Here is a 13,766-nt window from a genome sequence, read left to right as displayed (position 1 = left end):
GTCATTTCATCTAGAGCAGGGCCTAGGTCCTCCCCCAAGGGTCCAGGCTAAGAGAGTATCTCTCATCGGGTGATGGGCATCCAAAGTTGATTTTTAAGCCAGGGATAAATATTGATTTCCTACCCAAGCCCCATCGATTGCCTTTGCCTCCTCACTGACACCTACATTCAGGGGGTCTGGATCTGTCCCATGCTGGATTCCCAGCCATCAGTATGGAGTTCAAGAACTCTCCCTTGGTCAGGTCAGTTGTTTCTGTGGCTTGAAGAAGCCCAGGCATGACCCCTATGATCGTCAGTCCTCCCTCTGTCACTGGGTTCCTTGAGTTCAGCTCAGTGTTTAGCTGTGGTTGTCTGCCTCTGCTTCCATCAGTCATTGGTTGAAGGTTCTGTTTCCCAGACTCTTTGCCAGTGGGACTCTACTCTTGCACTCCTGTGATCCATGTCTAAAATCCATATGTTAGTGAGTACATATCATGTTTATCTTTTTGTGAAAGATCTTTTGACATTGTTTCTAATGACATCAGGATTTCACCTCTAGGCTCATAAATATCTGCCTTCTTGCATTATCTTGAATCAGATACTTACTACAGGGGATTCGGCTCAGTTGAGGGAGTCCTTCTGTTTTGAATGCTAGGACCAGGAGTTATTTCTCAACACTGCTGAAATCAGCCATGCTGGTGTTTGGTTAAAATTTAGCACCTGGGAGACAGAAGCAGGGGGATAATTTCAGGATACTCCTGGTTATCCTAAGTCTATGTGTTCTAACCTGGGACATACAAGTCCCTTTTTTGGTATAAAAAGTGTAAGTTGTTTCCCAACACTTTTCCATGCCTTAACCACATTTCCTGTTCTCCAATTGCAGGACTGCAGGCATGTCACCTTTCAAAACAGTAGGGTGACAATCATGGATTTGCGATGAGTACATCACAGCACACACCCACCTCAGTGGGAATATGTGTGTGTGTGTGTGTGTGTGTGCATGTGTATGTGTGTGTGTGTTTTGTGTATATGTGAGTGAATGTAGGGTAGTGTATCTGTTTTATGTATGTTCACTTGTATGTATGTATGGCACACTGTGCTTATTGACAGAGCCCAGGTAAACTTACTTTTATTGCAGTTTTAGCAGTTAGGAAAAAGCATGGATATAACAGAAGATTGTGACACATCAAGAGAAGAGCTCTTGTGTACACATCCTTAGTCTACATGTGAGAACACAAAAAATTCATTTTACTTACAAGGTGAGGTGATTGTTTCTGTCATGTGAGTAAGATCTTTCTGGAATAATGCAAAAATTGGGAAATGTGATTCTTAGAACATCCTGGAAAAACCCTTAGTTCAATTTCCACAACACAAAAGAAACATACTCTTAAAAGTGTTTTCATATATGACAGTATTTACAGTTCATAACAGTACATTGAGGGTATAGCTTTGAGCGAGGAGTGCTTGCTTGAATCAGGAGAGAAACTTCATCAAAGGTGTATCCTACATGGATGACAATTCTAAGTTGTAAATATACTTTTATGTTTCTTGTTTTAGCCTCCTACATTTCAAATGAGACCTGTAACTAAAAACCCCTTGACTAATGATTTTCTTCGTTAAAACTGATTATATGGAAGCAATTAGCATGAACAATTGAAGTGTATTACTTGAGAAAGAAAAGTACAAAACACAATTTTTAAAATTTTCTCATATTAGAAATCATTTACAGATTATATACACTGTACAAAAAGGAATAAGAAAAAGGGGTCACATACTTTATGTCAAGAAGTTATAATAGTACATCTAAGAACATGATGAGATTTCAAATTTGATAAAGATTCCTTCCATTGAATTGTAGAAACTCATTGTCAGAAAGGATTTGAACATGACTGGTGGCCTCTGGTTACCTCTTCACGATGACCAGCTGCTTGGTAAACTATTTATTCTTAAATCCATCATTACCATATCTATCTCTAAAGGAAAGAAACATTTATTTACATCACCCAGATATACAATCATCTGTACCAATTTTGATTTCTGTGCAAATATCTGATAATGCAATATTTCACTACATGAAATCTTTCAGGAAATCATCAATTATTTAGAATTATTAGTATTACCATCATGTGGGATATATGTAATTGTTCTTTTCCTTTTAAATTAGTCATATGACCTATGAAAATTTTAGTGAGTTAATAAGAAGTTAATTCTTTTTGTATTTTATATTCATAAGTTATGAATATAATGCTGCCACATTTTAGCCCAGTTATTTTCCTCTTCATGTGAATTACAAATAGATAAATTAGGCTAGTTTGTACTGGGTATATAAATCTGTGCTTTCATTTTATATTGCTTCAATTTAAATTTTAATTGTGTTATTATTGTGAAAGTTTGTCACAATTCAGGTATTCATAACTCACTCTTTTTAGTGTATTTCCTCTTTTAAAACAATTTGTATAATGGGAGATCATACAATTAGAATTAATGAATTAACACACCACAAAGGGAATAACAGTACTTATTGTCTGAATGATTTCTTCAAATGAGAATTCAATTATGCAATAATACTTTTGCTCCAACTCTACCTGTTGCTTGTTTGAATTGTTATGCATCTGTGGGTTGGAAAGACTGATTGCATATGCAGCACAAAGGAAGAAAGCAAAATTAGTTTTTGCTAATGCTAGTTGACATAGATTATGAGTGCTCAAACTCTAAGTCACATTTGTAGGATTTTGCCAATATTAATTCATAGGCACAAATCAGTTGGTTAATTCATTAATAGGCACAAGTAAGAAAAGATACCTTCATGACTTCTGACAGCAATGCTCACCCTCAGCATTTAGAGACTGCAAGTGCATCTAGTTTAGTTATGCTCTGTGCAGCTGTTTTTTCCTCTGTAAATTTGGAATAGCCTCTGGGTGACTAGGTGTTACAACAGTAGATAATACATCATATAATTTACTATCGTCAGTCTTTAATATTCCCCAAGGCCCATATCTTCATTTATTTTTGAATTCTTGGAACATTGTTTCACAGATCTCAATTAATGAAAACAACATTAGAGTTCCTTGTGGGAAATCATGAGCAGAAAGCAGATGTCCTCTGGACTGATCAATGAATGTGGGACATATGAAGAACTTCAAGATGTGTCTACATAAGATCTATCCATGATCATTCTTCTCTACATCCTGATGAACTCTCACCTTTACATTAGTTCAAGTGAGATTTGATTATCCACTTTTACAAAATAGTGTTTCTTAAGTATTAATACTAACCCTAATTGTAAGCATTTTAACAATTATGCAGTGAAGATGGCACTCCTCTGAGCAAATTTAGAGCATGGGGAATTTGTGATAGAGCTAGGAGTAAGAGGAGGGAAAAAGGGGAGGAGAACATGAGGAATCAGGAAGATTGTGTTGGGGGAAGAATAGAGAAGGAGAGCAATAAAAGAGATACCTAAATAATGGGAGCCATTATAGATTTAAAGAGAAATTTGGCACTAGGGAAATATTCAGAAATTCACAAGGATGACCCCAATTAAGAATCTAAGCAGTAGAGGAGAGGCTGCCTTAAGTGTCCTTCCCCTATAATGAGATTGATGGCTATCTTAAATGCCATTCTAGAGCCTTCATCCAGTAACTGATGGATATAGAAGCAGAGAATCACAGCTAATCACTGAGCAGAACTCCTGGAATCCAGTTGTAGAAAGGGCAAGACCATGCATGGGAAACCCACAGACACAGCTGACCTGAGCAAGTGGAAGTTAATGGATCCCAGTCTGACAGCTGAGGAACCAGCATAAAACCCAGCAAGGCCTCCTGAATGTGGGTATCAGTTGGGAGGCATGGGAAGACTATATGACCTCTGGAAGTGTATCCAGTATTTATTCCTAGTGCATAAATGCGTTTTGTGAACGCATTGCCTATGGAGTGTTAATCTCTCAGCATATACACATGGGGGAGGGCCTATGTCCTGTCACAAATGATATGAACATTGCGGAGTCTGGGGTCAACTTAAGTTTATCGTTTGACTGCTAGTTAAGAACCACGTGTTTGAGGGTGTTTCTTTTTGTTTGTTTGAGACAGGGCTCTCTGTGTAACCTTAACTGTCCTGGAACTTGCTCCGTAGACCAGGCTGGCCTAAAACTCACAATGATCTGCCTGCCTCTGCCTTCCAAGTTCACCATCACTGGTGTTTTTTTGTTTATTTTTAAATTGTTTTACATGTCAATCCCAGTTCCCCCTCTCCCTCCCCTCCTCCCGCATCCCCCCATCCCCCCACCCCCCACCCTATTGCCAATTCCTTCCCCATAGGGGATATCTAGAGTCTATCATTTCACTCAGGGTAATTAATAGAAAAAAATTTAACAAAACTTCAACAAAAGTAATTTCCATATACTAATCACACTTGTTCCTATAGAAAAGTAGCACTTTTGGAGGATATGTGATTTTCCTGACATTTCAAGTTCAATATCCCAGCCCATATTCTGATTGACCTCTACTTCAGATCTCCATGGAGTGAAGAGCCATAGTCTCATGCCCCAGCTCTTACTGCATTGCCTTCCTCTCTGTGCTTACTGAACTCTCTTGAAACCCTGAGACCAGACCAATCTACACTTCTCCCTCAAATTGTTTCTGTCAGGTGTTTCCATCACAATGACCCATGTTCGACATTAGTGAGACTAAGATTTTGACATTTCTTGACATTATTTAGTCCTTTTTCCCCTTCAGTATTTTTTCCAATATGACTGTTTGGACTGTTTGGACTGTTTCACTTCCTGCTTTCAAAATTTTGTATTCCTTGCTTGTCTGATTCTGTGTCTGGATTATCCATACTTCTAGCTTTTTTCCCCTAGAGATTTGTTTTCATACTTTTCTAAGGTTATTACTCAGATAGATTATTGCATGAAAACAGTAAAAGGTATACTGAATTTGTGCTCATGATATACATTTGCATCCCATATCTGTCATGGAGACGTTTTATTGTTTAGTGGACAGTCATTACTTTTTAAAATGAGGACACTTAGAGCAGTTATGGATCAAGTGCCACAGCCACTTAGTGAAGGACGCTTTCTCTCTGGTTAATTCACATCCACATACACAGTGGTGGAAAGGGAAATCTCCTAGGAGATACTGCTTGACTTTTTATATTTCAAACTATGTTTGCATCAATATCAGATCCACACCTGTACAATGAGCACCCACTTGGCAGTAGTTATGTAACAGGACACTGAGAACTGCCTTGTGTGAGACTTTGTTCTTAACCTCATCATGCTTACTTTGATACACACCCATTGACATATTCATAACCTGATTTTACTACTCCTATATATCTGTTATTTGTTGAACATTTACATTGTAGTACTTTCCTCTCTAGAATTCTAAATATAAAATTGTAGTTCATTGTTATTACTCTACAGTATTTATCTATGCCTCTTTTGGGGACATACCACCCATCACCCAAATAAAGCACACACAAAGGATTGTTCTTTCTTACAAATGTCTAGCCTTAGCTTGACTTTTTACTAGCCAGTTTGTTTCCTCTTTTCCTTTTTTTGTTTTTTCTTGTTTTTTGAGACAGTGTTTCTCTCTGGCTTTTGAGGTTGTCTTGGACTCAAAAAGTTCTGCCTGTGTCTGGCTCCCACGTGGTGTAATTCAAGGCATGCACCACCACCACCTGGCTCTAGCAAGCTTTTCCTAATTAAAAAAGTCCATCTATCTTTTGCCTCTGGTGTTTGATCTTTCTCAATTTCTGTATACCTTTTTTGCTTCTTTCATTGTGGCTTGCATTGTGTCTGGGTGGCTGGCCCCTGGTGTCCTCTCTTCTCTTCCTTCTTCCTCCTCCTTTCTCTCCTCCCAATTTCACCTATTTAATCTGCCTGCCTGTCAGCCTTTGACTAACCTTTATTACCAACCTATTCATTCATTAAACTCTTTTTTAGAGCACTAAGGTGTTTTAGACAGGTAAAGTAACACAGCTTCAAAGAATTAAACAAATGCAACATAAAACAATGCATCACATTTTTGCATCATTAAACATATGTTCCATAGCATAAACAAGTAACACATATTAAAAATGTTCTACTATATAAAATTTTATTGAATCCCAAATTCTGGCATGTAGAAGTTAAAAGGAAAAATTAGGTTTAAAATATAAACAACTAATTCTGAGAATCCAGAGTGACATCACTGTTTACCTGAATCTAATTTCAATACCTTCCCTGGCTGTGCATCTGCTTCCATCATCTGGGTAGTTTGAGCTGTAACATCTACCAGGCAGTAACATTCATTACTACCCTGAGTGTATTATCTCCTGAGCAGTAAGATGTCCTCTCAATAATGTAGCTTAACCAGTGGAGGAAGACAAATTTATGCACATGAAAAAATACTCAAGTAGACCTCGTTCATTATTTCTATTGCTCAAAGCATACATGAATCTCCACAAACTTCCCTTTACCTGACCTCATGCTTGAGAATCCTGTCCCTAAATAAGACCATCAAGCAATGGCTGTTGAGGATTAAGCATTGCATTTCTGCTGGCATAGCCCAACCTAAAACATTGCTTATGCAAATGTATTAAATTATTTTTCTTATTTATTGATATGTTTATCAATATGATTATAGTTAACTGTATGCCTTTGAGTATTGATTACTGCTTGTTTTCTTTCAGGCTGACATGTCCTCTACTCCCCCATGCTACTGTGACTGCTGAGCTAACATCTAGTGTTTGCTGGAGCTAGCAATGCCCTTTGACACAAAGATGTGACAATTTCTATTTGCCCCCATGTTTTGCGACATCTTCACAATTTTTCTGAAAATTATTAAATAAAGAGGACATATCTGTCCTCCCTACAAGATTATGATTCCAGTAGATTTATAGTACACTGCTCAACAGCTCTAGCCCAGAATGTGTGCACAAATGACCATTAGAAAATACATGGCTCTGCTTATGCATTGGAGTGAAACATGACTAAACTTACTTACTTATAACCATTGAGAACTTCAGTTTTTCCTTCTCTCTTCCTCCATTTTTCTTTCATTCCTACAATGATTCCTTTACACCTCCATCCTTTAATTATCTCCATCTCGTTCCTTTTCTACCCTTCCTTACTTAGTCACTTTTTTGTCGATAAAAGACTCTTTGCTATATGAAACTCTACTTTAACTTGAAGCAATAATGCAATACCCCAGAGATGTAACCTCACCACATTCCTGGTACAATGGAAGAAGCTAAAATAATTTCTTTAATTATAAATTTTTAATGAATAGCAAATGTTACCTTGCAGAAAGTTGTTTTATATTAATATAGCAATGAAAAATAACTCAATCAAGAATGAGAATCTATAGAGATCACACATTCAACCATCATCTGTTCAGATTTGATGCTCGTAGCCTGTGCAGGCAACACTCTGCTTTCAGTTCCTCTCCTCACAATCCTTGTATCTTCACGCCATGTGGAATCCTAGATATAAAGAAGTATTGTATTGGCTAAAGAAGAATTTCATGTGCTTAGTGGCCAGTAGAGTAACCAGTATATAAGAATTTGATGTACCTGATGGTTTAAAACCAAAAGGAGGTACTAATAGTAACAAAGAATTTTTCAATGATAATTTGTATGATGATGAGCGTTAATAGCCTGAATTCCAGTGGAAATCTGTTCTCATGATCTTGTTATCACTTCGAAAGGGATGGGAAGGGCACAAAAAAATTCTGTATGAAATAAAACACCTAAGGAAACCATTTTGCATGAATGTAATGACAAACTAAAGACAGATTATGTCATAAACTCATGTGTTCCTTATTAAAAATGTGAAGTTATCAAGTAATATAAAGCTTATGATAATCTTTCTGTATTAGTGCATGGAGCTTTACATTATAAACATTTTTAAAGTTAAAATTAAATTAGTATCAAGGTTGCTTCATATGTGAATCCCAGGTCTTTCTCCCTTTCCCTCCCCTCTTCCCAATACCTCCCACAAACCCCCAATATTCCCTCATTTCCACAGTGAGGGTGGGGTCCTCCATGGGGTATCCATAGTCTGTCATTTCATCCAGGGCAGGGCCTAGATCCTCCCCCAAGAGTTCAGGGTGACAGTGCCTCTCACATTGGCTTCTCCATTAGAAAGGAGAAGCCTCTCTAAAGGAGAAGCCAGTTTTCTAATGTGAGGCAGAAAACAGGTGAATTCCGATAAGAGGGAAACTGGGGAAGAATTGGAAGGAGTAGAAACCATGTGAAAATAGTATATGAAAAAAATCCATTTTTTCAGTCTTACTGAAAACTGTTATTATAAGTGGCAATAAAATTAGACCTTCCATTTATTTAAGTGAACAAAGAGTTCTTATTTGTTTCTTTTTTGCTGTTTTTTCTCTTCCTTTTTTTAAATTTAAGATAGAAACAAGCATCAATTCCAGCTCCCTCTCCCTTCCCCTGAAAAAATCTATTTTTAATAAAAGATAAAAATTTAAAAGACAATAACAAAGAGGCAATGGAAAACTGAGCCTGTTTGATGGGCTAACTAGATGCATACCACCAGTCTCTCTCTCTATCTCGGTCTCTCTATCTTGATTTTGCTCTCTCATTCAACAAAAGTTTATAGTGCATTAAGAATTTTTCTTGTTTGTTTGTATGTGGTTTCAGGGAGATGTGATTGAAAATGGATGCATAGGCTCATAAGGGTGGCACTATTAGGTGGTGTGGCTTTGTTGAAGTAAGAGAAGTCTTGTTAGAAGAAGTGTGTCACTGTGGGTGTGGGGTTTGAAAATCACAAGCTAGACCCAGTGTTACTCACTTTCTACTGCCTGCAGAACAAGATGTAGAACGCTGAGGTATTTCTCCAGTACAAACTCTGCCTACATGGTACCATGCTTCATGGCATTATGACAATGGACTAAACCTCTGAACTGCAATGAAACCCCAATTAACTCTTTTTCTCTATAAGAGATGCTGTGTTTGTAGAGCTCTCATGGAGGGCCTCTTCCTCCCTGGGGAGTGGAGTAGGGATTGGGTGGGTGGTTGGGTGGTTGGTGGGGGTGAGAGAGGATGGAAGGTTGAGGGAGCTGGGATTGACATGTGAAGGAAGCTTGTTTCTAATTTAAATAAATAAAGATCAAAATATAAGAGATGCTGTGTTCATCATATATCTTCATAGCAACAGAAACCTTAAGACAGAAGTTAGTACCAGGGACTGGGATATTGCTGTGATAGGCTGTACCATGTTTGTGTCTGGGGGAACGTGTAATTTGGGACTTTGTAGTATAAAAGCAGCTGTGTGCTTTAATGGACCATAATATTAGAATCTTGGAATACAGTAGTACCAAAAGCGATTCGAATTGTGAGGGGCTGGGTCAAGAGGTTTCAGAGGAGAAGAATATTATTATGTAGCCTAGAGAATGTTCTTGTGATATTTTGGTGAAGAACATGGCTGTTTTCTGCCCTTGTCCAAAATTTTTGCCTGAGGCTAAATTGAAGAATTATGGATTAACTGCTATAGCAGGGGACATTTCAAAACAACTTAGCATTTGCTACTTTGTGTGGCTATTAGTGGCAAATCATATGCAGATCTATAATGAAAAGATGCAAACTGAACAAAGAAAAATGCAAAAAATACAATTGGAGGAGGAAAGCAGCACCAAGAAATGTAAACTGTTAAAAAATAGCTAAGGGAAATAAAGGGAATAGTGATCTCAGAGCATGACCCTACCCAGTTTAGCTTCCAACTTGTGACAAGGAATTAAAGAAAATTAAAAAGTAATTAAAGGAAAGTGAATAGGAATTAAAGACAAGTTTAGGGTCAGGTGTGGTGGTGCACAATTTTATCCCAGAACTCAGAAGGCAGAGGCTGGTGGATCTGAGTTCAAGGCCAGCCTGGTCTACAGAGTGAATTTCAAAACAGTCAAGTTTAGGCAGCAAAGAAAACCATATAAAACAGAAATCTGGTGAAGATACATATAATTGAACAAGGAGACCATATTCCAACCTCAGCAAGTATCAGAATTTGGCATCTGTGACTATGTGCTTCTGGCTTTAGAGTCAAGGATATAACAAAAGGGTTATGGGATCTCCCTCATGGGTGAGGTAAGAATCTGAGACCAGGCATGTGTCAGGGATCTCCCTGAACAGAGACCTAGAGAGGACACTGTGTGTATATATTAAGGTCCACTCTCGATTGCCTTGGAGACCCAAACATGTTGGAGATGCAAGAGCTGTGGAATATCTGCCAAGGAAAGCTGCTAACTGGGAGTATAATCAGCCCAAGGGAAGGAAAGGTGTTATAGTCAAAAAAGCTGAAAGGATGTGGAGATTCAATGAGCTCTTTGACATCAAACATGGAAATGCACAGCTTGGGGTTTGTACAGCTGGTTGTCGGTCTTGTTTTGACACAGCATTTCCTTAGTATTACTCTTGCCCTCCATTTTGGAACAGTAATGTATGTTATATGCCATTATATGTTGGAAGTATGTGATCTCCTTTTTGATTTTGGTTTTACAAGGGATTATAGTTAAGGGCCTGAGTTTCAGGAGAGACTTTTGAGATTTGTACTTTTAAATAGGGTTCTAACTGAAGTCAGACTGGATGCTTTTCTGCATGATGATGTGGCTCCAAGTCTATGGAGGCCAGGGAATATAATGTGGTGGTTTTAATGAAAATAATCCCTATGGCTCATAGGGAATGGCACTATTCAGTGTGTCATTTACTGGAGTAGGTGTGATCTTATTGGAAGACACGTGCAACTGGGTCAGGCTTTGAGGTTTCAGTAGTTCATGCCAGACCCAGTGTTATTCTCCCTTTCTGCTCCCTGATGATGCTGATGCAAAACTCATTTCCTTCTCCAGCACCATGTCTGCCTGCATGGGACCATGATTCCTGCCGTGATGACAATTAAGTATACCTGTGAATTGTAAGGCATTCTCAATTATTTTTTTCTTTATAAGAGTTTCTGTGGCCATGCTGTCTCTTCACAGCAATAGAAACAAGAGTTTACCACTTTGGGCTTAACCCTGAGGAATCTACCTCTCCCCCTCCAAGAAGACCATAGTTGCCTACCAATCTTTTTCCATGGGTATAACCCTGAAATTTCTCTATTCTGAATTAGCATGCCCATCAATACTGCCATCATATTGGTCTTGTTTATGCAACCATTTCTAGGAAAGACAATTTTACAGCAAACTTCTTAGTATTATGGTTCTTTCTGTCCCCTCTTTTGGTGGTTTGAATAGGTATGGATCGCATAGACTTAGGTGTTTGAATACCTTACTTATAGAGAGTGGAAATATCAAGAGGTTTAGCTTTGTTGGGCTATATGTGGGTTTGCTGGAGCAAGTGTGTCACTTTGTTGTGGACTTTGAGGTCTATATGCTTAAGCTATGCCCAGTGTGGGACACACAGTTCACTTCCTGTTGCCTACAGGTCAAGATGTATAATTTTCAGTTCCTTCTACAGTACCGTTATTCCTTGCACACCATACCACATGATGATAATAAATTAAACTTCTCACCTGTAAGTCAGATCCAATTAAATGTTTTCCTTTATACAAGCTGCCATGGTCATGGTATCCCTTCACAGCAATAGAAATCCTTTTCCATTATGATTACTTAAATATCAGAAATTGCATAGTTTCCAAGGACAAAGACAAGTATGGATGGAGATAACCTTAGCCTATGTGGCTATCTGTGTTTTCTGTAAATGGCAGAGTGTATATGACAAACTGTGTTTGCTGTAAATAGCAGAGCTGGAGAATGGGCCTGCACAAACGTTTTGGAGCTAGACAAATACACAGTGAGTGAGTCTCAGATGCTGAACATGGAGTTACATGATTGGCATTTACATTGCTAGATTTTTAGTTTATTTTCTATTCATCACTGCTTTCATTTTGGAATAAGTCATTTTTTCCTTTATGTTGCAAGAGCTCAGAGTTAAGAGACTTTTGATTTTTAAAGAGTTCTTGAATTGTTAGTTGTTTAAAAATTTCAAGAGTGTGAGACTTTCAAATTTTCACTATATTTTATGCGGCGATATTAAAATGAGAGCTCAGACACAGGAATAGAAAAGTTATGGATTTAAATAAATGTTTGTGTGGCAAGTTGACAAATAGTGGAATGTTCTAGTTATCAAACTGGTATATTTATGCAGAATAGGAGCCCCTGCGAATTCCCTATTTAATACTTTATTAGTTTCTCTTATGGACATATCTCTGCAGGATTGTCTTAATTGTTAATTGATGTTGATTGAGGACTCAGTCTACTTTGAGCATTGCCATTTCCTGGTCTAGTGGTCCAGCTTTATAAGCGAGTTACCTAAACAATTGACTCTTAGAGGCCAAGTGGGAAAACCAGCAAGCACTGCACTCTGTAGGTTTTTAGTTCCTGTCATAACTTCTCTCATTGATAGACTCTGAAGAGTGTCCTTTAGTATATATGTTGCTGGCCTTTTCCTGTCACATTTTATTTTCTGCCTTCCATCGGGTAAGTTTTCCTCCTCTTTCGTACATACCCACTTACATTACATTCTATATAGATGCATACAGCCTTTAAATCACATATCAAGCCCTCAAATTATAAGTCACAATAATCTGTATTCTCTTTGTATCACATACTAGTTGAAGCATAGTGACTTATAGTAGTGAATTTCAGCAGAGAGAAAACAAACCATCCTAAATTTACATTGTCACCAGATGCCCTTTGTGGGAAATAAAGAGCTACCAGATTAAATTTAAAAAAATTGCAAAGGCCTCTCTGTAGGCTTTAACGGACGCTGTAACGATACGCGACACACAATTACTGACAGTAAAGCTAAGTATTTAATGTAGAAAATTACTCACAAGATACCAAACACAGAGGAGCAGTTTTCAGTGGCCGAACCGGAAGCCGAACTCCAGGAAAAGAGACCAAGACTTTCTGTGTGCTGTCTTTTATGCCTTCCCCCGTAACGCCCCTAGCCATGCCCAAAAGTGGGCCTGGCTAATGACGTAGTTCCGCCTACGTACGTATACATCTTTATGTACAGCTGTATACGTCTTTAGTCCTGCCTAAAGTGGGTGTGGTTAGCGGTGTGGTAAACCGCCCTTTTATTACCTCATCTGTATGCGCCTCTAATAAGTCACATGTTTAATGGCGGCATCAGACTTCCTCCTACACCTCTCTAACACTAAAAACATGCTGCTTATTGGAGCTTCAGTTACAGCATACAGTACATGGGAAGCTTAAGTATGCAGCAACAGATAAATGGATAGTGAAATTGTGACAATCATACAACTTACAACACGTAAGTGAGGATTTCCTGTACTTGGGTAAAATATGGATGTAATTATGTCCAACAGTTGGGCCCTAATGTTTGTATAACATCTCAGGATAGAACCTATAGCTGTAATATAAGCATTTAAAGCATAAGCCCATGAAGATATTTGATACTCAGTCCTTAAAGTTTTGCTCACTATCCCAAAGTGTCATGCACATTTTGTATTGTAAAATTCCTGTGTTTCATCTTCAAGGGTCACAAAATAATTTTCCAACACTGTTTCAAAGCCCAGGTTCAATAGGAGGGCAAGATAGAGGATAGAATTTGGAGAAGGGTAGTATAACATTATAGGCCTCATGAAAAGCTGATTCCTAAAATAAATACATATACCAATGGAATTTTAATTTAAATGGAATTACTATTTAACTCAACTGAAAAAAATGTATTTTAAAGTGTCCATATATACACAGACTTCATAATATGGTGGTGGTTACTAAACCTTTGATGTAATATAAAGTGAGAAAACATATCAAAATTATGAAATAAGAAATATGT

The 13,766-nt window shown here is 37.9% G+C and overlaps 1 long non-coding RNA gene across 1 annotated transcript; it reads left to right on the top strand.

Moving 5' to 3' along the window:
- Window positions 1-1,834: 1,834 nt before the first annotated feature.
- LOC121134731 lies at window positions 1,835-3,641 on the top strand. The gene is made up of 3 exons (XR_005871899.1): window positions 1,835-1,909; window positions 3,015-3,197; window positions 3,602-3,641. It is a non-coding gene; the product is annotated as an uncharacterized LOC121134731 (long non-coding RNA).
- Window positions 3,642-13,766: the final 10,125 nt, after the last annotated feature.

The sequence above is a fragment of the Mesocricetus auratus genome, unplaced genomic scaffold (genome assembly GCF_017639785.1).
Source record: "Mesocricetus auratus isolate SY011 unplaced genomic scaffold, BCM_Maur_2.0 Super-Scaffold_100030, whole genome shotgun sequence".
NCBI classification, from domain to species: Eukaryota; Metazoa; Chordata; class Mammalia; order Rodentia; family Cricetidae; genus Mesocricetus; species Mesocricetus auratus.
The sequence above is the reverse complement of the archived record's forward strand: the minus strand, read 5'-3'. Positions and strand labels throughout refer to the sequence as shown.